The 24,266-nt window shown below is 41.7% G+C and overlaps 1 long non-coding RNA gene across 1 annotated transcript in view; it reads right to left on the bottom strand.

Annotated features, from left to right (window-relative positions):
• Positions 1-2,018: 2,018 nt before the first annotated feature.
• The window catches only part of LOC113269577 (uncharacterized), a 34,131-nt gene continuing 11,883 nt past the window's right edge, over positions 2,019-24,266 (bottom strand). The window contains exon 3 of the long non-coding RNA XR_008957095.1: positions 2,019-4,360. This is a non-coding gene — a long non-coding RNA (uncharacterized LOC113269577). The remainder of the gene's footprint in view (positions 4,361-24,266) is intronic.

The following is a 24,266-nucleotide window of genomic DNA, read 5'->3' as shown; positions in this document are numbered from 1 at the left end:
CTCTGGCAAGTCTGGGTAAAACCATAAAAGTGGTAAAGTTTGTAAATGGAACTGGGGTCTGGATTACCTGCTTATGCAGTTTACTCGTGCCCTCGTGCCCTCTTGACCCCGCTTGTACCGAATTCAGATGGACCACTTCCAAATTACAATGGCTTGCTGGTAGACCCATTTGGCTTCATGACTTGGTGAGTCTTACAGAACCCTGCTCATAGCAGTTCTGGCCACATGGATACATGATGTTGCATAATCAGGCACTCCACTGCTATCAAGGCCCAGTAGCATAATAGGAGCTGATTTTCAAAAGGGTTTTAGGTTTTGTGCAGATCATGGACCTTGTTCCAGAACCTAGAGTCTACATGGTGATTCTTCGACGGGGGTTTGTCATAAACTGCACAAGGCAGCTCTTCCCGCCATTAATACTTCCAACATCACAAGGTCTTCTAGATCTTAAGTTCCAAGCAACAGTGCTGCTTATTCCACCGGCTCCAGGAAGCCTTCGTGTTATACTGAGTAAATGGGTTGAAATGTGGAATATGCTATTTCCAGAACACAAAGAAATCTATGTGGTGTTGTGCTTCCTTCTTAGTGGTGAGAGGTACAATCATCAGGGGTGAGAGAGCATCTGCATTGTGTAAGCACAGGTCTCAGTCCCAGGATTCCCCATGAGATGATTTATGTGGGGATCCACTCTCAGAATAGAGACAGTCAGAAGGAAAGTAACAAGCACAAAGCAGTTTAGTAAAGCTAAGTACGGTCTCGAGGTGGGAGAGCTGGCAGGTTCCTTGATGTGGAACCAGCCCCTAGGTTGCTTTGCAATTGGATAATATTGGGTCTCTCCGGGTGATGAGGGAACAGAAGGCAAGCTGAGGACAAAGCAGAAACTGACACCCCCAACCCCCCCCCCATGGGTTTTATGTGACATTCCTCAGGCACTCCTGGCTGCCCTCAAGGACAAAGAAATAGTTAACTATAGATACCACAATCCTGCAAGTCTTACGTCTCCCTCAGTTTGCAAATGTCTTAGCAGTTTACAAGAACTAAGCATTTCTACCAATAACCTAGCTTCTGGAAGGGAATGTATATACAATTAAATGTCCTTAGAATCTGCAGCCTCCAGGAGTTCCCAACCATCTTAAAGTTAATGCCTTGCTAGAGGGAAAAACAACCTTAACTTGACAATGGCAAGGCCTCTGGTATCTTGTGAGTCTTCTTTAACATATGAAAGTATTTTCTCAGCCTCCCTTTTTCCTTACCTTCCCCCAACCCCATGGTATATAATGAGCCACCCCTCACAACCCGGTGCAGCAGCTCTTTCTTCCCAGGGGTCCTGTTCCCGTGCTTTAATAAACCACCAATTTCACACCAAAGACGCCTCAAGAATTCTTTCTTGGTCGTCGGCTCTGGACTCCACCCCACTGAACCTCATGTATATTCCCCGACCTCATCACGGGCAGGAAGGAGCTGTAACTTACAGTGGAGTGGTCTTTAACAGATGCTGTTTCCAATCATTTGGGAAACTCTTCCCACAGGTTGGGAGGGGGAGGGGTTTTTGACCCTCCAAATGTGTATCAGAACTGTCAAGGCAGGCTTTCTCAGAGGATGAGGGGGTGCTGTGCCCACAATGCAAATATATTATAATAACTCTAGGGGGCTACCCTGGGGCAAAAGTAGAAGAGGAGAGTGCATGTTCTGCACCTGTGGCTCTTGATCTGTCTGGCCTAAAGTCTTGAAGGTCAGGATGTTGAGCTCCTGGGCTTATAATGTGTAGCTTTTTTTTTTTTTAAGACTTATTTATTTGAGAGAGAGAGAGAGAGAGCGCGTGTGTGAATGCACATGTTGGCGGGAAGAGGGGGAGGAAGGGCAGAGGGAGGGGATCTCAAGCAGATTCCCTGCTAAGTGCAGGGGGCGGTGGTGGGGAGAGATGGGGCTTGATCCAAGGACTCATGAGATCGTGACCCCAGCTGAAACCAAGAGTCTGGGCTCAACTGATTGAGTCACCCGGGTGCCCCATGTGTAGCTTTTTTTTTTTTTTTTTTTTTTAATTACCGTCCTTGCTTCCAGCTCCTGTCGCTATCATTCCCCTTCAAGGACTTGGGACTCTCCCTCAGGGCGTTCCTTTCACTACTCATGTCTAGCTTCTACCTAATATCATCACAATAATTTGTCCTTTACTTTAGAAGGAAATGTCCTGACATGCCTAGACCACCAGATCTCTAAAATCTTCACTGATGTAGGCCCCTGAATCTTCATAGGGTTTATCTCTCACTGACTGGAGCACAGGTGTCTTTCCAAGTTCACCAAGATATTTGTGCCTTCTGGCTCATCCAGTCTAATGAGGTCATCCACAAATATGAGAGACCACGTGATAGTCTGCATCTCCAGGTGGTCCAGGTCCCTTTGCACTATGACAGAAGATGAAAAGTTAACATGGCCCTGGGACAACAACAGAAAGGTGTACAGCTGTATCCATCTCACAAGAATGCAAAATGCTTCTTATTTTCTTTTCTTGCCAGGATGGAAAAGAATGCATTCATAATATCAACAGTCTGTACCTGAGACCCTATTAATCTTCCCTGGTAAGGACTTCCACCGGCTTCATCCACTGAGCTCTGATTTGAAAACAGACTCTGATATAGGAACTGGGCAAAGAATCATGACTTTTGGGGGCAGCTGGTCTCAGCCTTCTGATCATCCATTCTTGATTTCTTATTCTACAGATTGAGCAATACTCAAAACTCCTATTGGTTGTCCATTTACCTTGTCCCCTAGACACTGCATCTCTTAAACATCTCCATAACTTACTATGTGTTAGACTCCTCTGAGTGCCACTCCGCCCTTTACTTCATGATAATTGTGCCCACTTTGCTTCTGACGATTTTAGTCCTACCACCTGGCCTCTGTTACTTTCGGATCCCATCATCCCCATGGCTATCAGGTAGTGAAGACTTATAAAGACAAAGCTTACTGCTGAAGCCCTGGCCTGCAAAAGATCGTCACCACGGAGTTTCTCAATGATTCTGGTGCCGCTCTTACGAGCACATTCCTTATCACTTTAGAAAATGGATTCCTCTGCAGAACATAGTCAGCAAGTGGATTTTTCAGACTTATATAATATATCCACTCTAGAATACACAAGTCTCTGAGATTTTTAATCCTTTACTGTCTCCCAAAGCAGTCTGAATTTTCTATTTCACTTTCTCAAAGCTTCCTCAAAAACCATTTCTGCAGCAAATTAACACTATTCCCCAGAATGTTAGATCCTGTTACAGAGAAGGCTCTCATAACCATAAATTCTTCTTTATCCAACGTTTTATCTCACCCTCATTAATTTAACATCCTTAGCATCCTGTCCCATATATATTCTCCCAGCTCCTGCCAATACATGTTGGCTACATTCTGCAGCTCCTTGGCATACAGTCCATTTCCTCCCTGAGCAGCTATGGAAAGTGCTAGGCTATACTGTTACTTGACCCTAGTCATTAGTCTGATGGCCAGAAGGCAAGATGGGGGTTGATTATGGGGAGCAAGTTCATGTTGTCTAATCACGTAAAGGTCTATACATCATCTTCAAGTAGAAGAGGGTAAGCAGCCTTTCACAGGAAGGAAAAATTTCCTTCCTCAGGCCCAGAGGAATCCGAGGATTCCAGAGGTTCAAGTTCATCAACCCAGATGAGATATTCCCATCTCAAGTTTCAGGGTTCCACTCCTTCCCATTCGTGACCCTAACCTTGGTGTAACAGACTTGGCATGGCTGAGAATCCACTCTTCTATGGAGTTTTGCTACTATTTATAAAGTCCTGGAACCAATCTTCAACTTTTGCTTCCATCTGGCTGCGGGATTTGAGAGTCTGCTTATAGGCTGCCAAGAAGGTCCTCTGGCTTTCACATTTCATCTTGAATTGGAAGTTAATTGCCCTCAGAATTTCATTGGGGTTTTTTTTTCCTCCAATCCTTCAGTAGCAGACAGAAGCACCATTTAATCCCATAGTCCTTGTAAGTACTACTTCTCCCAAACAACTCAAAGAACTGAGTTCTTATGCCTTGTGTCCCTTCCACCAGAGCCCTATCCCAGTTCGCTACCAGTGAAAGTTTGAATAACTGCACAGCTGCAGCATGCCAGGCGCTATCCAAAGTTCACCTACTGCCAATGATGGGATCCTCGTTGCTGGCCGGCCAGTGGGCTTCGTTGCTAGGACAGCTTGGGCACCAACTTTCCTAGGTGGGACTGCATAGGAAATAGATTTTGAGGCAGAGATTTGTATGCAGAAGGCTTATTGGAGCGTACCTTCAGGAACAATACCTGTCAGGAAGTGGAAGTATTCACTGCTGGCCATTCCTTCCACCTCACCTCAAATTCAACCTGTCCAAAACAAAATTCCTTTTTTTAAAAGTGTTTATTTATTCATTTATTTAAGTAACGTCTATACCCAACATGGGGGCTTGAACTCGCAAGCCCAATATCAAGAGTCACATGCTCTTCTGACTGAGCCAGCCACGAAGCCCAAAACAAAACTCCTTAATATAACATTCAAGCGCCATCACAATCTGGTCCCTATCTATTTGGGCTATTGCCCCTCTACATTCACTGACATTCTGCCTTTTCCACTGGTTATTTTCTAGATAGACATACTCTTCTTTCTGATGGGGATGCCCTGTTTAGCCTTCTCTGTTCACCAGAATTCAATTCATTGTCCAAATCACAGGTTGCATATCTTTTTATTTAAGAAATCTTCCCTAACACTACCATCAGAATTAATCTCTTCCACCAGGCTTTGTTTATACCTCCAATAAAGCAGTTACCACAGCCTTCCCTGTAAATATGAGGGTTATTGAGTTTGTATCTTTCTTTCTCCCTAAGTTGTGAACTCTCTCGGGATTTGCTCTGTCGAGTGGTTTCACTCATCTTCAGACATTTATTGCCCAGCTCAGTGTCTGGCCTGTGGTAGGGTTTATATTAGCTAGGGTACATATTCGGTTGCTCTTAACAAAGACCAAGGTAATATGGGCTCAAACAAGATAGAAAAAAAGTCTATCTCTCTATCTCTCTCACAGAGGGACACAGTGTTCCCTGTAGCTTATAACTCTGTCACCACTTAAGTGTTGGCCTCAGCTGTACGTCCTAGAGAGCTCCACAAGATAGCTGCTGAGTGGGAAAGAGAACGGAGAGAATGAGAGAGAAGGTAGAGAATCAGGGACTCCTTTTTAGTTGGCATTATCACTAGATTCTCCCAGCTGACTGGGGTCCAGTTCTCTCTCAATAAGATGGCCTTTCTTCCCTCAGTAAGGACTTCTTCAAAGTCACTTGGGCCACATAGTGGGATGCACATGTCCGATTTGTGTCAGAAATAACAAACGATTGGGGCGCCTGGGTGGCACAGCGGTTAAGCGTCTGCCTTCGGCTCAGGGCGTGATCCCGGCGTTCCGGGATCGAGCCCCACATCAGGCTCTTCCGCTATGAGCCTGCTTCTTCCTCTCCCACTCCCCCTGCTTGTGTTTCCTCTCCCGCTGGCTGTCTCTATCTCTGTCAAATAAATAAAATCTTTAAAAAAAAAAAAAAAAAAAAAAGAAATAACAAACGACTCGGGACTGTCACAGCCAATAATTCCAAGTAACCAGACACCTCATCTATTAAGGGTTTTCTCTCTTTCAAATTATTATTTGCCCAAAACTTCTAGAGTAGCTGTGTTTTCCCTTCTATTTAGGGGAAAAAGAAGATGGAGAATGGGAAGAATGACCCACAGAAAAGACTTAAGGGAAAACTGGTGTCCTCTCTGCTTATACTATATTCTCTGTATTAACCAAATTTAAAGACTAGATTTATTAGTGGGACTAGAGGATGTCCAATGTCCCTCCATAATTCATTCATTTCCCCTCCCCTGTCTCTCTTCCTCCTTCCCCCTGTCTTGTGCTAAAAAAAACAAACAAAAACTGGTAGCCCTAATTGTTATAAAAGTTATGCATATTTCTTAAAATAAGGCATACCCCAAAACTGGAACCAACCCAAATATCCACCAGAAAAGAACAAATAAACAAACTGGTCTATTCACACAGTGGAATCCTAGGCAACAGAGAAAGGATCAAATCACTGGTACACACAACAAGGAAAAATCTCGAATTCATTATGCTGAACAAAAGCAGATAGACACAAAAGAGTACATTTTGTATGATTCCATTTGCAATAATCTGTAGAGCTGGCAAAACTAACCCATAGTGATAAAAAGCAGAAAAGTCTTCTCATGGGCCTGAGGGGAAGGGGGCTGACTAATCAGAGGTGCGAGGAAACGTTTCGCTTTTTTTTTATTATTATCACGGCAAAATACATATAACAAAATTTACCATTTAAGCCGTTTTTTTATTTTAAAGATTTTATGTATCTATTTATTTGAGAGAGAGAGCAGGGAGGAGGGTCAGAGGACAAGGGAGAGAGAGAATCTCAAGCACACTCCACGCTGAGCATTGAGCCCGATGTGGGGCTTGATCTCACGACCCTGAGATCACCACCTGAGCCGAAATCAAGAGTCGGACACTTAACAAACTGCGACACCGAGGTGCCCCCCATTTAAACCATTTGTAAGTGTACAGTTCCATGGCATTAAGTACATTCACATTGTTGTACAACCATCACCATCTTCATCTTCCCCAGCTGCAATTCCATACGCATTAAATACTAACTCCTGGGGCACCTGGGTGGCTCAGTCAGTTAGGTATCTGCCTTCTGCTCAGGTCATGATTCCAGGGTCCTAGGATGGAGCCCCACATCGGGCTCTCTGTTCAGCGGGGAGCCTACTTCTCCCTCCCCCTGCCACTCCCCTGCTTGTACTCTCTCTCTCTCTCAAATAAATAAATAAAATCTTAAAAAAAACAAACAAAAAAACTAACTGCCCATCCCCCTCCCAGCCCCTGACAACTACCATTCTACTTTCTATCTCTATGAATTTGACTATCCCTGATACCTCATACAAGTAGAATCATACAATATCTGTCCACTTGTGATTGGCCCATTTCACTTAGCGTCATGTCTTTCAAGTCCGTCAGTGTTGTAGCACATGTCAGAACTTCCTTCGCTTTTAAGGCTAAATAATATTCCGTTGCACGGTGTTCCACATTTTGTTTATCCACTCATCTGTTGATGGGCACTTGGGCTGCTTCCACCTTTTGGCCACAAGAATAATGCTGCTATATCCCTGGGTGTAGAAATATTTGTGGAAGTCCCAGCTTTCACTTCTTTTGGGTATACACTCAGAAGTGGAATAGCTGAAGCATATGGTAATTTTAAGTTTAACATTTTGAGGAATTGCCATAGCATTTTCCACAACAGCTGCGCCATTTTACATTCCCACCACTAATGCACAAGGGTTCCAAGTTCTCTACATCCTTGCCAACACTTATTTTCTGGGTTTTTTGATAATAGCCATCCTAATGTATGTGAAGTAGTATTTCATTGCATTTTTTATTTGAATTTCCCTAATGATTAACAATGTTGAGCATCTTTTCATTTGCTTATTAGCTATTTGTAGATCTTCTGAGAAATGTTTATTCAAGTCCTTTGTCCAATTTTTAATCAGTTTTTTGTTTTTTATTGTTGTTCTTGAGCTCCAGGAGTTCTTTATATATTCTGGATATCAATCCCTTATCCTATTTCATGGGTTGCTTTTTCACTCTGTTGGTAGTGTGCTTTGATGTACAAAAGTTTTAAATTTTGAGAAAGTAGAACTCACGTATTTTCTTTTGTTGCCTATGCTGTTGGTGTCATATCCAAGAAATCCCTGACAAATCCAGTATCATGAAGCTTTCCCCCTACGTTTTTATTTATGAGTTTTATAGTTTTAGCTCTTACATTTGGGTCTTTTTTTTTTTTAAGATTTTATTTATTTGAGAGAGAGAATGAGAGAGAGAGAGAGAGAGAGAGAGAGAGAGAACACAGGCAGGGAGGGGCAGAGGGAGAGGGAGAAGCAGGCTCCCCGCTGAGCAGGGAGCCAGATGCAGGACCAATCCCAGGACCCTGGGATCATGACCTGAGATGAAGGCAGATGCCCAAGTGACTGAGCCACCCAGGTGCCCTTAAGCGTCCAACTCTTGATTTCAGCTCAGGTCATGAGCTCGGGGTTCTGAGACTGAGCCCTGCATTGGGTTTCCTGCTCACTGGGGAGTCTGCTTCTCTCTCTTTCTCTCTCTAAAATAAATAAATAAATAAATAAATAAATAAATAAATAAATAAATAAATAAATGTTAAAATTAAATAAATAAATAAAATCTTAAAATTATACCTCAATAAGTTGATTAAAAACTTTTAAAAGATACTATAGACTGGGTGGTGGAGAAACCTATGTCAATGGGCACAGAAAAGAAAAAAAGGAAAAGGCCCCAAGAAAAGCTTATTCTCTCTCTAGCCAAAGGTTCTGGAAAGGAGTAGACTAACAGAAGGTTGAACACTGGGTCATAAGCCATTAAGTCCCTCCCTATAGAACCAACATAATCTATATTTTGTATCTTTGATTTTTTGGATATTATATTCTCTGACCTTCTTCTACCTTTTCAATTGCCCCTTCTAAATTTGTCCTTAGCTTTTTCCTAATTATCAGTAGGCCTCACTTAAATAAAAGTAATAACCTTGTGCCCCAAATGTGACTATCCAACCCACAAGCAAGCTCTGAATTATTTCTGGACCTTCAGGCCTCCTTGCATTTGCTCATAGAGCTCACTCAACCTGAAATACACTCCTCCATCCATCAAAACCCTTCTTGACCTTCAAGTCCCAGCAGAAGGGCCCTGTTAAGCTTTCCCAGATCTCCCAATCAGAATAACTGCTCTTTCCTCCATCCTGGGATTGTTCCATTCTGTCCTCTGCACTAAAAGCCAAGGTCCTTTGGCCTCGGAATTGAACCTGTTTATTTTAGATGTGCCACCTGCCAATGCCCTAGATAAATATGATGGATGAATGAATGAATAATTGGGTCTTCAAATTACAGAAGACTCTTATAATTTATAGGACTCTCATAAATTTATAAAGCTCCTATAACTTTATAGGGGACAGACTAAACATGGGAGAAAAGTGTGGTCCATAAATATGTGCACAGAGCTGTGGGGGAGGGGGAAGCCCAAATGTAGATATGTAGATACGTTAGGTATAGATATCAAGATATGTTCATGGAAGGAAACTCAGGGGGTGCTGGGGGGAGGTCTGGGGTAGGAATGTTGGTGAGGTGGTGGAGGAAAATGTGGAGATAAAATAAAAGATTTGAGGGGCGCCTGGGTGGCACAGTGGTTAAGCGTCTGCCTTCGGCTCAGGGCGTGATCCTGGCGTTATGGGATCGAGCCCCACATCAGGCTCCTCTGCTATGAGCCTGCTTCTTCCTCTCCCACTCCCCCTGCTTGTGTTCCCTCTCTCGCTGGCTTTCTCTATCTCTGTCGAATAAATAAATAAAATCTTAAAATAAAATAAAATAAATAAAATAAAATAAAAGATTTGAAATGGTTGATACACCGGGAGATGGTAGGGCAGATGTGGGACAATGAGAAGCAGTGACCGTACCTGTGGGCAGTCTTGGCCTTTTAACTAGGTAGTGGCTTTCATTCCCATCCCTGCCCAGCCTCGCCTCACACATACTTAGCTATTTATATTTTATATTGTTTTACTCCTTTGGTTCTTGAAGATTTCTTCACAAAATGAAAATAGCTCTGGGAAGCATTCAGCTCCCATCACTTAAAATTTGAGTTACCAATTAAACCAGTAGGTAAAAGCAATAGGGTGTGGTGGTCAGTTTTATACGTTGGCTTGGTTGGACTATATTTCCCCAGTTACTCAATCGAACACTAATTTAGGTGTTACGGTGAAGGCATTGTGTAGATATGAATTAAATCCATAATCAGTAGATTTTAAGTAAGAGAGATTATTCTAGATCATCTGAGTGGGCTTGATTTAATCAGTTAAAGGGTTTTAAGAGCAGCACTAAGGTTTCTCTGAAGAGGAAGAAACTTCTCTGTAGGTAACAGCTTCAGCCGGTGGCTAGGAGTCTCGGTCTTGCCCTACCAGCGTGCCTTGCCAGCCACCACAGTCCTGTAAACTAATTCTGTGCAATAAATATCTTATTATGTATTGCCTATTGGTTGTTCTTCTGGTTGAACCCTGACTGGGGGTTGGAGGTGAGGCAGGGAGAGGCCTGCACAAGGAATAAAGGAAGAGGAGCAGCAAAGGGAGTGCTGACAGGGTAGTTGATTTGACGATTCTACCCAAGGCAGGGTGTGGTCAGGGGAAATAAAAGGCCAAAAAGACAGGAGCCAGAGGACACTGTGAGTTCAAAGTAAAGAAAGATAAGAAAGGTAGGGACACTGCACCACGAACTCACTCTTCTTTGACAGCTTTAATTATTGGCAGCAGAGGGGGTAGAGAGGGAGTATTCACCTTCTAATGGAACCTAGTATCTGCAGATTGCAAGAAGTTATTCCTCAGTTATTCCTCAGTTTTGCTACTTTGTGCATTTCTATTATTTCCTGTAACCATAGTGCATACCTTTGCCGCTAATGCTTCCAGACTCTGCAAAGTCAAGTGCACCTGAAAGAAAAGAAAAGAAAAGAAAATAGAAAAAGAAAGGAAAAGAAAGAGCAAGGAGGGAATTGACTGCCTTCTATATCTAGAGTGTTTCCCCAAATACCATGAATAATTCTGGGAAAGTTTCCAGAAACTAGTAGGTATTCTAAACTAAGTACATATTTGAATAACTCAACAGCAAGAATATAACCTCAGATAGGATGTCTGGATAAATACATACTTAAACAAGCAAGTTAGTAAAAAGATAGCAATGAATCGGAGCTTTGAAAGAAAAAAGAAAATAACCCTTAATTAGTACAATCTTCAAGGGACTTTAAAAAGGCAACTACATGGGCACGACAAAAAGCAGAAATAAGCAAAAAATCAGAGATCCAAAACTGCACAGACTTAAAATTGTACCAAATATTAAAGGAATTAGCAAATGGATGAGAAATGTAAAAAAATCAACTGGTAGGCTAGAATTTTTCACATAGAAATCACATGAAAAAGAAGTTAAAATAAATTAGAAAATCTTTGTAGTAAAAAAAAGAGTAAAAAAATTTGTTCTAGGGGCGCCCAGGTGCCTCAGTCGTTAAGTGTCTGCCTTCCGCTCAGGGTGTGATCCCGGCATTCTGGGATCCAGCCCCACATCAGCCTCCTCTGCTGGGAGCCTGCTTCTTCCTCTCCCACTCCCCCTGCTTGTCTCTCTCTCACTGGCTGTCTCTCTCACTGGCTGTCTCTGTGTCAAATAAATAAATAAAATCTTAAAAAAAAATTTTGTTCTAAAAGGAACAAACGATAAGCACAATAACATCGATGAATCTCAAAAACATTATGATTTTTTAAAAAGATTTTATTCACTTATTTGAGAGCAAGAGCACACAGGCAAGACAGCACAAGCAAGGGGAGCAGCAGAGGGAGAAGGAGAAGTAGACTCCCCACTGAGCAGGGAGCCGGATATGAGGCTCTATCATATGGGGCTCAATCCCAGGACCCTGAGATCATGACCTGAGACCAAGGCATCTGTTTAACCAACTGAGCCACTCAGGTGCCCCTCAAAAACATCAGGTGCACAAAAGCCTACACTAAACAACGTATACTATGTGATTCCTTTTACATAAAGTTCTAGAACAGGAAGGACTGATCCGTGATATAAACTAATCAAAGCAATGGTTAATTCTAGGGGATAAGGAAAGGAATCAACTGGAATGAGCAAGCAGAAACTTTCCAGGGCAATTATTAGTCATCAGGACGAGATATATATATATTTTAAGATTTTATTTATTTGACAGAGAGAGAGACAGCCAGCGAAAGAGGGAACACAAGCAGGGGGAGTGGAAGAGGAAGAAGCAGGCTCCCAGAAGAGGAGCCTGATGTGGGGCTTGATCCCAGAACGCCAGGATCACGCCCTGAGCCAAAGGCAGATGCTTAACGACTGAGCCACCCAGGCGCCCCAGGACAATATATATTAAATACAAGTTAGAACTACGATGAATTACTCCAATGAAAATTATGCACAAGGGTAGGCACAGAAATCAATGGAATAGAACTGAGAGTCCAGAAATAAACACATACATTTGTGGTCAATTGTTTTTCCACAAAATGACCAAGACAATTCAATGAAAAGAGAATAGCCTTTTCAACAAATGATGCTGGGACATCTGGATATCCACATGCAAAAGAATCAGTTTGGACCCTTCCTTCACACGATACACAAAAATGAATTCAAAGTGGATTATAGAATAATATGTGAAAGCTAAAGGTACAAAACTCCTAGGAGGAAAAACAAGTCTAAATATTTGTAACTTTGGATTAGGCAGTAATTTCTTAGCTATCACACCAAAAACACAAGCAAAAAGAAGAGAAATAGATAAATGAGAATTCATCAAAAGTAAATGAAAAAAACTGACAATACATGTTGGTGAGGATTAGCAGTAATTTCTCATACTTTCCTAATGGAGGAATAAAATGGTACAAGCTCTTGGGAAAACTGGTAGTTTCTTATCAAGTTATACATGTATCTATCCCATAACCCAGAAATTCTAATGTTAGGTATTTACCTAAAAGAAACGATGGGTATCTGTGAATGTTATAAAATTCTTTTTGTGGAGAATGTTGCTGATCAGTAGCCCAAATGCATGGAAAGCCCTCAGGAAGATGACAGCAAGGAAAGCTCTGGTGCTATTTGGGGGCAGAGTTAAACTGAGGGTCCCTTCTTGGAAATCTTTGTCTTTAACTACTCAACTACCAAGACAGGTTAGTAAGGAAGAAAAGAAGAAGGAGGAGGAGGAGGAGGAGGGAGAGGAGTAGGAGAAGAGGAGGAGGAGAAGAAGAAGAGGAAGAAGAGGAAGCAGAAGAGGAAGAAGAAGAAGAGGAAGAAGAAGAAGAAGAAGACAACAATGACAAACTGATATTTATTGAGCACTTAGTATCTGACAGGCACTGTGTTACATGGTTAACTCATTTCGGTTCCACTGGAACCCTAGTAGTGAATACAATAGCGATATTGCCTTCATTTTACAAATGGAGTATCCCAAGACAGTTTGCCCATGGTCACCCAGGTAAATTCATAATTATACATATCATCGCTAAAAGAAGTGAATCTGTCTCATTTATCTTTGGTTTACCAATATCTAGACACATTGATTATATAAAGGATTGAATGAATGAACTAATGAACGGTAAAAGCACTTGGCTGACCTCAGAGAATACACACCAGGGTCTCTACTCTACACTAACTCTAACAGCCCTATTTTTTTGTTTTAAAGATTTTATTTATTTATTTGACAGAAAGAGAGACAGCCAGCGAGAGGGGGAACACAAGCAGGGGGAGTGGGAGAGGAAGAAGCAGGCTCATAGCAGAGAAGCCTGATGTGGGGCTCGATCCCAGAACACCGGGATCATGCCCTGAGCCGAAGGCAGACGCCACCCAGGTGCCCCATAACAGTCCTATTTTTAAGACACAGATTTATAATTCATGGTTTTCTTTTGTTTTACATATAGATACTACACAGCTTTAGCTTTGACAAACCAGTGAAATATTTCTTTCAAAATTCTAAATGCTAGCAAGACCCCTGAAATTAACTTACTGAAAATAAACAAAATGTAGTTATTACTTGAAGGAGTTAGTAGTAATTACTGTCCCACTCTAACAGCTGGGTTAATGTACATGATGATAAGAGGCATTTAAAACACCAATATTAGTTAAAGTAAATAGTTCTAGGGCACCTGGGTGGCTCAGTCAGTTAACAGGCTGCCTTCAGCTCAGGTCATGATCCCAGGATCTGGGATAGATTCCAGTATCAGGATCCCTGCTTGGCGGGGAGTCTGCTACTCCCTCTGCCCCACCCCTGCTCCCCGTCTCCTTCTCTCTCTCTCTCCCTCCCTCCCACAAATAAATAAACTCTTAAAAAAAATAAATAAATAATACTAGCTGCTATCACAGATGCACCCTAGAATCTCCCAGTATCAACCAAATAAAAGTGTATTTCTCCTTCATCATACAGTCCTGTGGAGATCAGCTGCTTGTGGGGGCTCTGCTCTACATGGTCAATCAGGGACCGAGGCTCCTTCCATTGAATGGCTGTGTCTTTCTCTACGACTTATACTTTTTATGGGGCAGGCCCGGAAGGGCACATATTATAGTACTTTGTTTACATTTTATTGGCCAGAACTCAGGGAGAAGGCCTCACCTAACTGCAAGATGTATGCTCCAAGGAAGAAGACGACAAAGATAGTGACACGGATACTAACAAGAATGAGCAGTCTGTGTGGAAATGCACCAACCCAGGAGGGGGAGGGTAAGGGCCTCTCAAAACCCAACAAAAAACGGGTGTTAAGCCTACCATATCTAGAAACACACCAGTAACCACTGACTTGTCTAAAACAGACCAGTAACTATTGACTTAATGAAAATATCCGATGAAATTAAATTATAAAGGAGAAGAAAATAATAAGCATAAAGGGATCACAACTAGGTAAAAATACGTGTATATTTATTGTTAATCAAAAGGATCAGAATTTTTTTTATCTCTAAAGTTCAGTCCAGAGGAATAAAAAAAAAAAAAAGAGGTAAAGGAGATAAATTACTCCATAATTGTGCTTAATCTGCCCAGAAGCTGTGCTAAAATGGGGACGACAGAGACCACTGGTTTCTGTTCGGGCTAGCGATTGCTGTGTAGCAAGCTACTGCAAAACAAACTTACGGGTCGTGAATTTAAGCATGACTCAGCTGGAGAAATCTGTTCCATGAAGTACTGTGGAGAACAATTTGGCATTCACCTGGCAGATGGAGTGGTCTGGGGGGTCCAAGATGGTTTCACACACATGTCTAGTAATTTGGCTAGAAAACCAGGCTATGGGGGGGCTGTTGCTGGAGCATTTACACCTGGCATCTCTAGCACAGTGGCCTTGGGTCATTGGATTTCTTACATAACAGCAGGATTCCCGGGGGGAATGGGAGTGGCTATACTTAGATCAGATGTGACTTTTTAATTTTTTTTTTAAGATTTTATTTCTAATTAATCTCTACACTCAACACGGGGTTTAACCTACAACTCTGAGGTCAAGCGTCCCAGGCACCCCAGACAAAACAGACTTTTTTTTTTTAAGATTTTATGCATTTATTTATTTAGAGAGAGAGAGAGAGTATGCGCATGGGAAGTGGCAGAGGGAGAAGGAGAGAGAGAATCTCAAGCAGACTCTGTGGTGACTGTGGAGCCCAACAGGGCTTGACCTCATGACCCTGAAATCACGACCCTGAGATCACAACCTGAGCCAAAACCAAGAGTTGGATGCTCAACTGACTGAGCCACCCAGGAACCCCAACAAAACAGACTTTAAATTAAAAATTGCCACAACAGGGGTGCCTGGGTAGCTCAGTCAGTTAGGCGTCTGCCTTTGGCTCAGGTTGTGATCTTTGGGTCCTGGGATCAAGCCCTGCATCTGGCTCCTTGCTTGGTGGGGAGTCTGCTTCTTCCTCTCCCTCTGCACCTTCCCCAAGCTCATGTTCTCTCTCTCCAATAAACAGATAAAATCTTGAAAAAAAAAATTCCCACAACAGACAAAGAAGGACATTATATAATGAAGAAAGGGTCAATACACCAGGAAGATAGTATTATAAGTATATATGCACCCAACATCGAAGCACCCAAATATATCAAGCAAACTGACAAAACTGAAGAGAGAAATAGACAGCAATACAATAAAAGTAGGAGACTTCAAGACCCCATTTTCAATAATGAACAGAATATCTGGAAAGAGGATCACTATGAGTGAATAACACTACAGACACCAAGTGGACCCAACAGATACATACAGAACATTCCACCAAACAGCAGAAAAATACACATTCTTCTTGGGGCGCCTGGGTGGCTCAGTTGGTTAAGCGGCTGCCTTCAGCTTGGGTCATGATCTCAGGGTCCTGGGATTGAGCCCCGCTTCAAGCTCCCTGCTCAGTGGGGAGTCTGCTTCTCCCTCTCCCCCCTGCTCATGTTCTCTCTCTCTCTCTCAAATAAATAAAATCTTTGAAAAAAAAATACATACTCTTCCCAAGGGCACATAGATCCTTCTCCAGGTCAGATCAAATGTTAGGTCACAGAACAAGTCTAAACAAATTAAGAAGACTGAAATCCTACCAAGTATCTTTTCTAATGGAATATTTCCACACTGGAGATCAACAGCAAAAGGAAAACTGGAAAATTCATAAATAGGTAGAATTTTTTTTAAGATTTTTATTTATTCATTTGACAGAGAGAGAGAGCCAGCCAGCGAGAGAGGAAACATAAGCAGGGGGAGTGGGAGAGGAAGAAGCAGGCTCCCAGCGGAAGAGCCTGACGTGGGGCTCAATCCAAGAACGCCAGGATCACGCCCTGAGTGGAAGGCAGACGCTTAACAACTAAGCCACCCAGGCGCCCCTAAATAGGTAGAAATTAAACACGCTCTTAACCACTGGGTTAAAGAATAAGTAAAAAAGAAATTAGAAATCAAGACAAACAAAAATAAAAACCCAACATACCAAAACTTATGGGATGCAGCAAAAGCAGTACTAGGAGGGAAGTTCGTAGCAATAAATGTCTACATTAAAAAAGAAGAAAGATCTCAAATAAATAATCTAATTATACACCTCAAAGAGCTAGAAAAAGAAAAACTAAGTCCAAAGTTAGCAAAAGTCTGGAAACAACAAAAATTATAGCAGAAATAAATAAAAAATAGGAAGAAATAGAGAAAATCAACAAAATTAAGAGATTTTGTTTTTTGAAGATTTTATTTATTTATTTGACAGAGAGACAGCCAGTGAGAGAGGGAACACAAGCAGGGGGAGTGGGAGAGGAAGAAGCAGGCTCCCAGTGGAGGAGCCTGATGTGGGGTTTGATCCCAGAACGCCGGGATCACGCCCTGAGCCAAAGGCAGACGCTTAATGACTAGAGCAAATTTTTTTGAAAAGATAAACAAAATTGACAAACCCTTAGACTAAATAAGTTAAAAAGAGAAGTCTCAAATAAAATCAGAAATGAAAGAGGAGAAATAACAGCTAACACCATAGAAATACAAAAGATTTTAAGAAACTGTTATGAAAAACTACATGCCAACAAATTGGACAACTTAGAAGAAATGGATAAATTCCTAGAAACATATAATCTCCCAAAACTGAATAAGAAAGAAATAGAAAATTTGAACAGACCCAATTACCAGCAATGAAACTGAATCACTCAATCAAAAAAACTTTCAACAAACAAAAGTCCAGGATCAGATGGCTTCACAGGTGGATTCTACCGAACATTTAAAGAAGAATTAATATTGGGGCACCTGGGTGGCACAGTCCATTAAGCTTCCAACTCTTGGTTTCAGCTCAGGTCATGATCTCAGGGTTGTGAGATCAAGTCCCATATCAGGCTGCACACTCAGCACGCAGTCTTCTTAAGACTTTCCCTCTGAAGGGGCACCTGGGTGGTACAGTCAGCTGAGCGTCCAACTCTTGATTTCAGCTCAGGTTATGATCTCGGGGTCATGAGGTTGAGCCCCGAGTTGAGCCCCAGTCGGGCTCTGTGCTCAGCATGCAGTCTGCTTATGTTTCTCTCTCCCTCTCCCTCTGCCTCTCCCCCACCCCTTCTCTCTCTCAAATAAATAAATATATCTTTAAAAAAAAGACTCTCCCTCTCTCTATGCCCCTCCCCCCAAATAAATAAAATCTTCAACAACAGCAAAAAGTTAATACCTATTCTTCTCAAAAAATAGAAGACAAAGGAAAGCTTCCTAATTCATTCTTTGAGGCCAGGATTACCTTGATACCAAAACCAGACAAAGACTACAAAAAAAAAGAGAACTCTAGGGCAATATCCCTGATGAACATAGATGCAAAAATCCTCAACAAAATAAATATTAGCAAACCAAATCCAACAGTAGATTTAAAAAAATCTCTCACAGGACACCTGCATGGTTCAGTCAGTTAAGTGTCTAACTTTGGCTCAGGTCATGATCTCGGGGTCCTTAAATCAAGCCCCACGTCAGGCTTCCTGCTCAGGAGGAAGTCTGCTTATTCCTCCCCATCTCTCCCCCCACTTGTGCTCTCTCTCTCCCTCAAATAAATAAATAAATAAAATCTTTAAAAAAAAAATCATTCACCACAATCGAGTGGGCTTTATTCCTAGGATGTAACAGTATTTCAATACTGGCAAATCAATCGATGTGATACATCATATTAACAAGAGAAAGGATGAAAATCATACGATTATCTCAATAGATGCAGAAAAAGCATTTGTTTAAAAAAAAAAGCAAAGTACAACATCTATTCATGATAAAAACTCTCAACAAAGTAGGGTTAGAGGGAACATACAACAACATAATAAAGGCTAAATATGAAAAACCCACGGCTAACATCATACTCAATGATGAAAAACCAAGAGCTTTTCCTCCAGGATCAGGAACAAGACAAGGATGTGCGCTCTCACCACTTTCATTCAGCAAAGTGCTACAAGTCCTAACCACAGCAATCAGCTGTAATAAAGCCAGGCATCCCTCTTCACACTGCTCACGTCTGCCCAGGACAGCATGTGAATGTCATAGGAAAAACTATCAATAAAAGTTTCAAGGCATCATGAAAAGATGGGGATTTGAAGGCCAGCCTACTACTCATCATGAAATGAAAACTCACAGGAGACCAGGAGCCATTTCAACCAAGGGGGCTGCCAGTCTGGCCTGGAATGAAAATGCCTAGACAAATGGGAAGCATTAGATGGACAGCATATGAACTGTAAGTGTGGACACAAAGCACAGTATATCCTATGTAAATGATTCTGTACTGGGACATAAAAATTGCTTGGTAACTCTCAGAGATTCTAAACTGTCTGCATCTGAGAATTTCTCTAAAAATCTACCATTCCCTATATATTTTCCTGATGGAGATAAAGAGGAACAACCAGAAGATGTGAATGATGAAAGCAGGCATCAACTCATAGTCTCCTTTCTTAGCCACAATACCACACTTGTCGTCTCTGTCAAGAGCGTAGATGTATCAGTTGTCCTCCAACTGAGTTTTGTTAGAAAAATTACCACTCAAATTAGTTAAATAGATTGGCTATGCCAAATTTAGCATCAGTTTGCTGACAGTTTGCACTTTAGTAAAACCTCTGTAATGTGTGGGATTCGTTATTTTTTACTATCTATTTCCCAAGTTATCTTAGGGTATTTGTAAATTTAACTTCTTTTATTAAGGAAAAAAAGCTGAGTAAGTTCTAGAGAACCACTGTACAACATTGTACCTGTAGTCAACAATAATATATCAACACACAAAAATTTGTTAGGAGGGTAAATCCTATGTTATTGTTCTTTCCACAGTAAAATAAAATACGAAAAGTTGAATCACCAAAGGATTACTTTGTGTGTGTGTGTGTGTGTGTGTGTGCGCGCGCCAAACTACTGTATTTACAAGAATGGCACAAAAGTGAATTCAACAGTCGATGCACACGCACACTTCATTCACATCTTCAACCAGAGATATTCTAACACTACAGAACGGAACAGAACACTAGCTTCCACGGCAGCTGTAAGCCCTAGAGTCACGTAAGTTACACCAGAATGGGCAAATACTGCCCAAGTAAAATTCTATTCTTAAAGCTGAAACAGGTTTAAGGCCATTCAAGTTCAAGCACAGAGAAACAAATCTTTCAGAGCCCCATCTAGTTTTGTTTGAAGAACGTGACCCTCCTTTCAATTTGCGCTCTTAAACTTCTGTTTTACAAAATCCAAAAGGAAAATACAGAAGAAATCAATACAAGTGAGATTCTATTAAATAAGAGTAGCTATAACCAAAGATAAATTATAAAAAGCTATAATCAAAATAAATTAAAGAAAGCCAAAACATTACCATTGTAAAACTTGCTTGTTACTTGTTGAACAGTCCTACAGGAGGAGTTAGGTATATACAATTATTTTCAACTAGATTACTTTCTGCTGCTCTAACATGCTCTCTTTATCAGTGCACTGTTAAAGTAATCAAAAACTCTACACACGTATATTCCCTTACAACAGCAGCACACACTCCCGCTACCTACAAAGCTGTCATTCTCAAATGACTTAGTGAATGAAAGGAAGTAAAAAGCAGAGAAGAAACATATTAAGGAGAAATAATGAAAATGAGAAGATTCAAGCAGTTTGGCTCTTTTCTGTTGGGGAAGGTCCTGTGGAGTGGGAATGTGGTCACCAGTGACTTCTGTCTTATCTAGAACTGCAGTAGGAAGCTGCTTTTTCTTCATATTTTTGGTTGTTGGTGTGTGTGTGTGTGTGTGTGTGTGTGTGTGTGTGTGTGTTTGGCTCCCTGCCCAATATAGGGCTTGAACTCACAACCTTGATTCATTTTTGCTTTAGCCATGTTATAATCCCCAGAATCAAAATATTTTTGCCCTTTCTGCAATCGTTTCCTTAAGAAATCTGAACCTCCAGGCTTTTGTCCCAGAAGAGGATACCTCATTTTTAATTTTGCTTCTTCAGCTTTCTCTAGACTAGTTACTCTATCTTCTATTTCCTTCTGCTCCTCCCTGGAGGCTGCCTTGGGGACTTCCACAGACATACTGCTCCCTCTTACCCAGCTTCTCTTCACCAAAAGGATTCAATCAAGTATCAGGGATAGTCAAGACTCCAAGTCCAGGACTCCAACGTGTGGGGTGGGTACCTAGTTACAATCACGAGATACTGGATATGGGGATTTAAATCCCACACACCCTTGGTAAAAAAAAAAAAGCAAAGGAAGGAAATCTGACAATACAAAATGAAACATGAATCCGACTTGATCAGCTCTGCGGTGACATTAAGGCATAAGAGTGGAACGATGCCATTCACAAACTTCCCTTTTCTAACAATATTAAGGAACAGTATTAAGGAACAGTGAATTTCTTCACTACAAGTCAGTGCAAGATCCTGACCCTTATAGGCGACACGCTGCCATCACACCCGGCTCTCCTGTGGCATAAAGGAAAAGGGGGAATGCTCCGAACCACTGTAGCTGTGAAGTTGCAAAATAGTCCAAGCATGTTCATGTTCAATACATGCCCCTTGGAAAAAATCAAACCATACACAGAAGTGAAGAAAGTTAATCATCAAAATCTTTCTCTCCTCCCCACCCCTCATCCCTACACTTTGGTCTCACTTTGATATGCGTCCTCCCAGTTCGGTGCACTCACATACCCACACACAATATATATATGGTTAGCTATTACGCCTTTTCTACTTAAAATCTGTATAGGTGGGCCTCATTTTTTTCTATGGGCTGCCTAGTATTACATACGATTACTTAGACAATTACTCATTGAGGGGATACTTTTTATTCTATTTCATTTCTTTTTTTCTATTTTTAAACTGTTTTTTTAATTTATAGAAGTAAAACTTGCCCATATTTTTAAAAATTCAGACAGTATTGGGGCACCTGGGTGGCTGTTGGTTAAGCATCCAATTCCTGACTTTGGCTCAGGTCGTGATCTCAGGGTTGTGACACTGAGCCCCACATTGGGCTCCACACACAGCACAGAGTCTGCTTAAGATCCTCTTCTTCTCCCTCTGCCCTTCCCCACCAACCCACTCACACCTTCTCTCAAAAAAAAAATAAAAATTCCGACTGTATAGACGTCTAAAACGAGAAACAAAAAACCTCCCTCCTCCCACCCCCACCAATCACTGCCACACCCATTACTCAGGTTCTATCCAGTTTCTGTTTAAGTTCTACTGTTGATTACCATGGAAACTGTATGTAATACATTTACACCCCTTTTTCTTGACTTATCAACTATAGATATTATTTATCAACTCCTGATAATGCAAAATTAAGAATGTCTTGTTTAAATTAATTCGACACACGGATGAAAAAGAAATACGGCATCTGGCTATTGAATAATTCCAGCCTGCTCTAGTAACAACTCATCTTTTGTGGTAACACAACTTGGTTACTACAAATGACAGTTTAATTAGGGAATTATAGTAGTTTAGTAATAACTAGGATTTAGATACAGATAAACTCCTCTGGGGAACAGGAATACCTAAGTTCCCATCAGAGTCCTGCTGCTGATTAACTGTGGCTAAAAACACATTACTTCACCTCACAGCATCCTAGTTTCCTCTCTCTCCAAATAGGAATGGTAACTATCTCACAGATCTGAATGAGGATTGAATTAAATAAATCATGCCTTTGAAAATGATTTGTAAAACACAGAGGTATCCTTCGTGCCTTTCCCTTTAGCCACCTCTGTCATTCCTGGAGCGGGTGCCGGGCAAACAAGGCACAGAGGGGGCAGATATCAGGCTGCAAGGTCAGGACTCCTCAGGGCGCCATGCTTGCTGCTTCTCAGGTTTCAAGCCCCTAAGAGATGGGGGTGTCAGCAGGAGCGGAAGCTGAACCAGCACTTGAGTTAGCAGGGTCTCTCATGTATCCCAAGAATGAGAAGTCCTAAAACAAAACTAGAAGCTGGAAGCAGGAGAAATAGACGCTTATTGCCAGTGGCAGTCGCAACAGAGGCACCAACCCACTCAGCCTGGAACAGGATTTAAGTGTCTGACCCCAGGACAGGGAGTATGAAGGGAAAAGACCATGGATGTAGGAATCAGATGTCTAAGTCTCTGAGACAGACCCCGAACTAGATCCTGGGGTAGAAGAGCAGAAGGGGTCAGAGTGAGCTCCTGGCTGCAGACAGGAATATGTCATCGTCCTGGGTGACCCAGCGGTCTTAAATTGAATCAGCTTTCCACATTGTATTCCTAGTTAAGGTAACTTGAACATCAAGGTAACCTGTCTTTTTACTTTCTTTCTGTAAATTATTGTCATTTTCTTTATAGGTCTAATTTTTATATTAAGAAAAATTTTAAACATGCAGAAGTAGGGATATAGTATAATGAGTATATATTACATACTGTACAAATAGGATAAAATACCCATTATCCAGATTCAATCATTATCAAGGTTTTCCCACACTTGCTTCACTTTCTTGCACTTTGAAAAACTAAAACAGTGTAAAGCAAATGACCATGTCATTGCATCCCCGCTCACTTAAGTATGGGTCTCTAGAACATATGTACACTTTCCCACATACTCTCAAGAGTCCGTTTTGTATTTATTAGTTTCTGTGAGCCACGTTAATGGGAGATGACTATATTCTCAGGGTGCCAACAAAATCAAGTTTCTGACTCTGATGCACCATGAACTCACTGAGGTGAATGCCACTGTGAGACTCTTTGGGTCACCAGATCCCTCCGTCTGAACTGGACTTTAAGGACTGAACTACAACAACACAGGTCCCCTCACTTCTCGTTTGTGTACACACACACACACACACACACACACACACACACAAAACTAAGGGGAAAATGAAGTAACCCCCTTCTACACAGTAAAACAGTCAGTTGCTGCAGCAATTCTGGTAGGCCATCGAGATAAATGGGGATGCTTATACAGAGAACACAAATGCAAAGGCATCATTGCTGCTGGCTTGGGAAAGAGTAAACAAGAACCTCAGAAAGCTAGGAAAGTACTGGCTGTTGGAAAGGGAACCGAAAACCCTAAGGCACACCAACAGAGGCAGTATGTCATGCCAGGGCGAAATTTTGCTGGTTCGGCCTCACTGCTTCTATCTTGGCATAGAAGAATCTCTCTCATTCATCTTCCCTTGCCTTCCTCATCATACCTGTGGGCCCCCAAGGAAGTGACTTCCCTTTCTCATCCTATCTCTCCATCTTTCCTACCTCCACATCCTCCTCCCCAAATGCTTCTTCCATTAACTCCCCAGTGTCTTAATTTTAAACACTAAGGACACCTTTCTTTGGCCTAAGACATGTTCAGCACATAGCACTGTGTCTGGTATACAACCTCAGCTATGATCCGGAAGTTAGTGTCCCCCCCAAAATCCACATGTTGGAATTCTAATGCCCGCTATGATGATGTTAGAAGATGGACCTTTTGGGAGGTGATCAGGTCATGAGAGTGGAGCCCTCATGAATGGGATTCTAGTTCTTCCAAGGAGATCCCACAGAGCTCCCTACCCCTTTCCACTGTGAGGACGCAGTGAAAAGGTGCTGGCTATGAACCAGGAAGAGGGTCCTCACCAGAACATGAACCTGCCTGTGCCTTGATCTTAGACATCTAAGCCTCCGGAACTGAAGTAGATTTCTGCTGTTGATATGCCACCCAGCCTATACTATTTTGTTCTGGCAGCCCAAACAGACTAAGATAGCCTGATAAGAAATATTGGTTGGTTGGTTG

Source organism: Ursus arctos, unplaced genomic scaffold (genome assembly GCF_023065955.2).
Source record: "Ursus arctos isolate Adak ecotype North America unplaced genomic scaffold, UrsArc2.0 scaffold_36, whole genome shotgun sequence".
In the NCBI taxonomy this organism is placed as follows: domain Eukaryota; kingdom Metazoa; phylum Chordata; class Mammalia; order Carnivora; family Ursidae; genus Ursus; species Ursus arctos.
The sequence above is the reverse complement of the archived record's forward strand: the minus strand, read 5'-3'. Positions and strand labels throughout refer to the sequence as shown.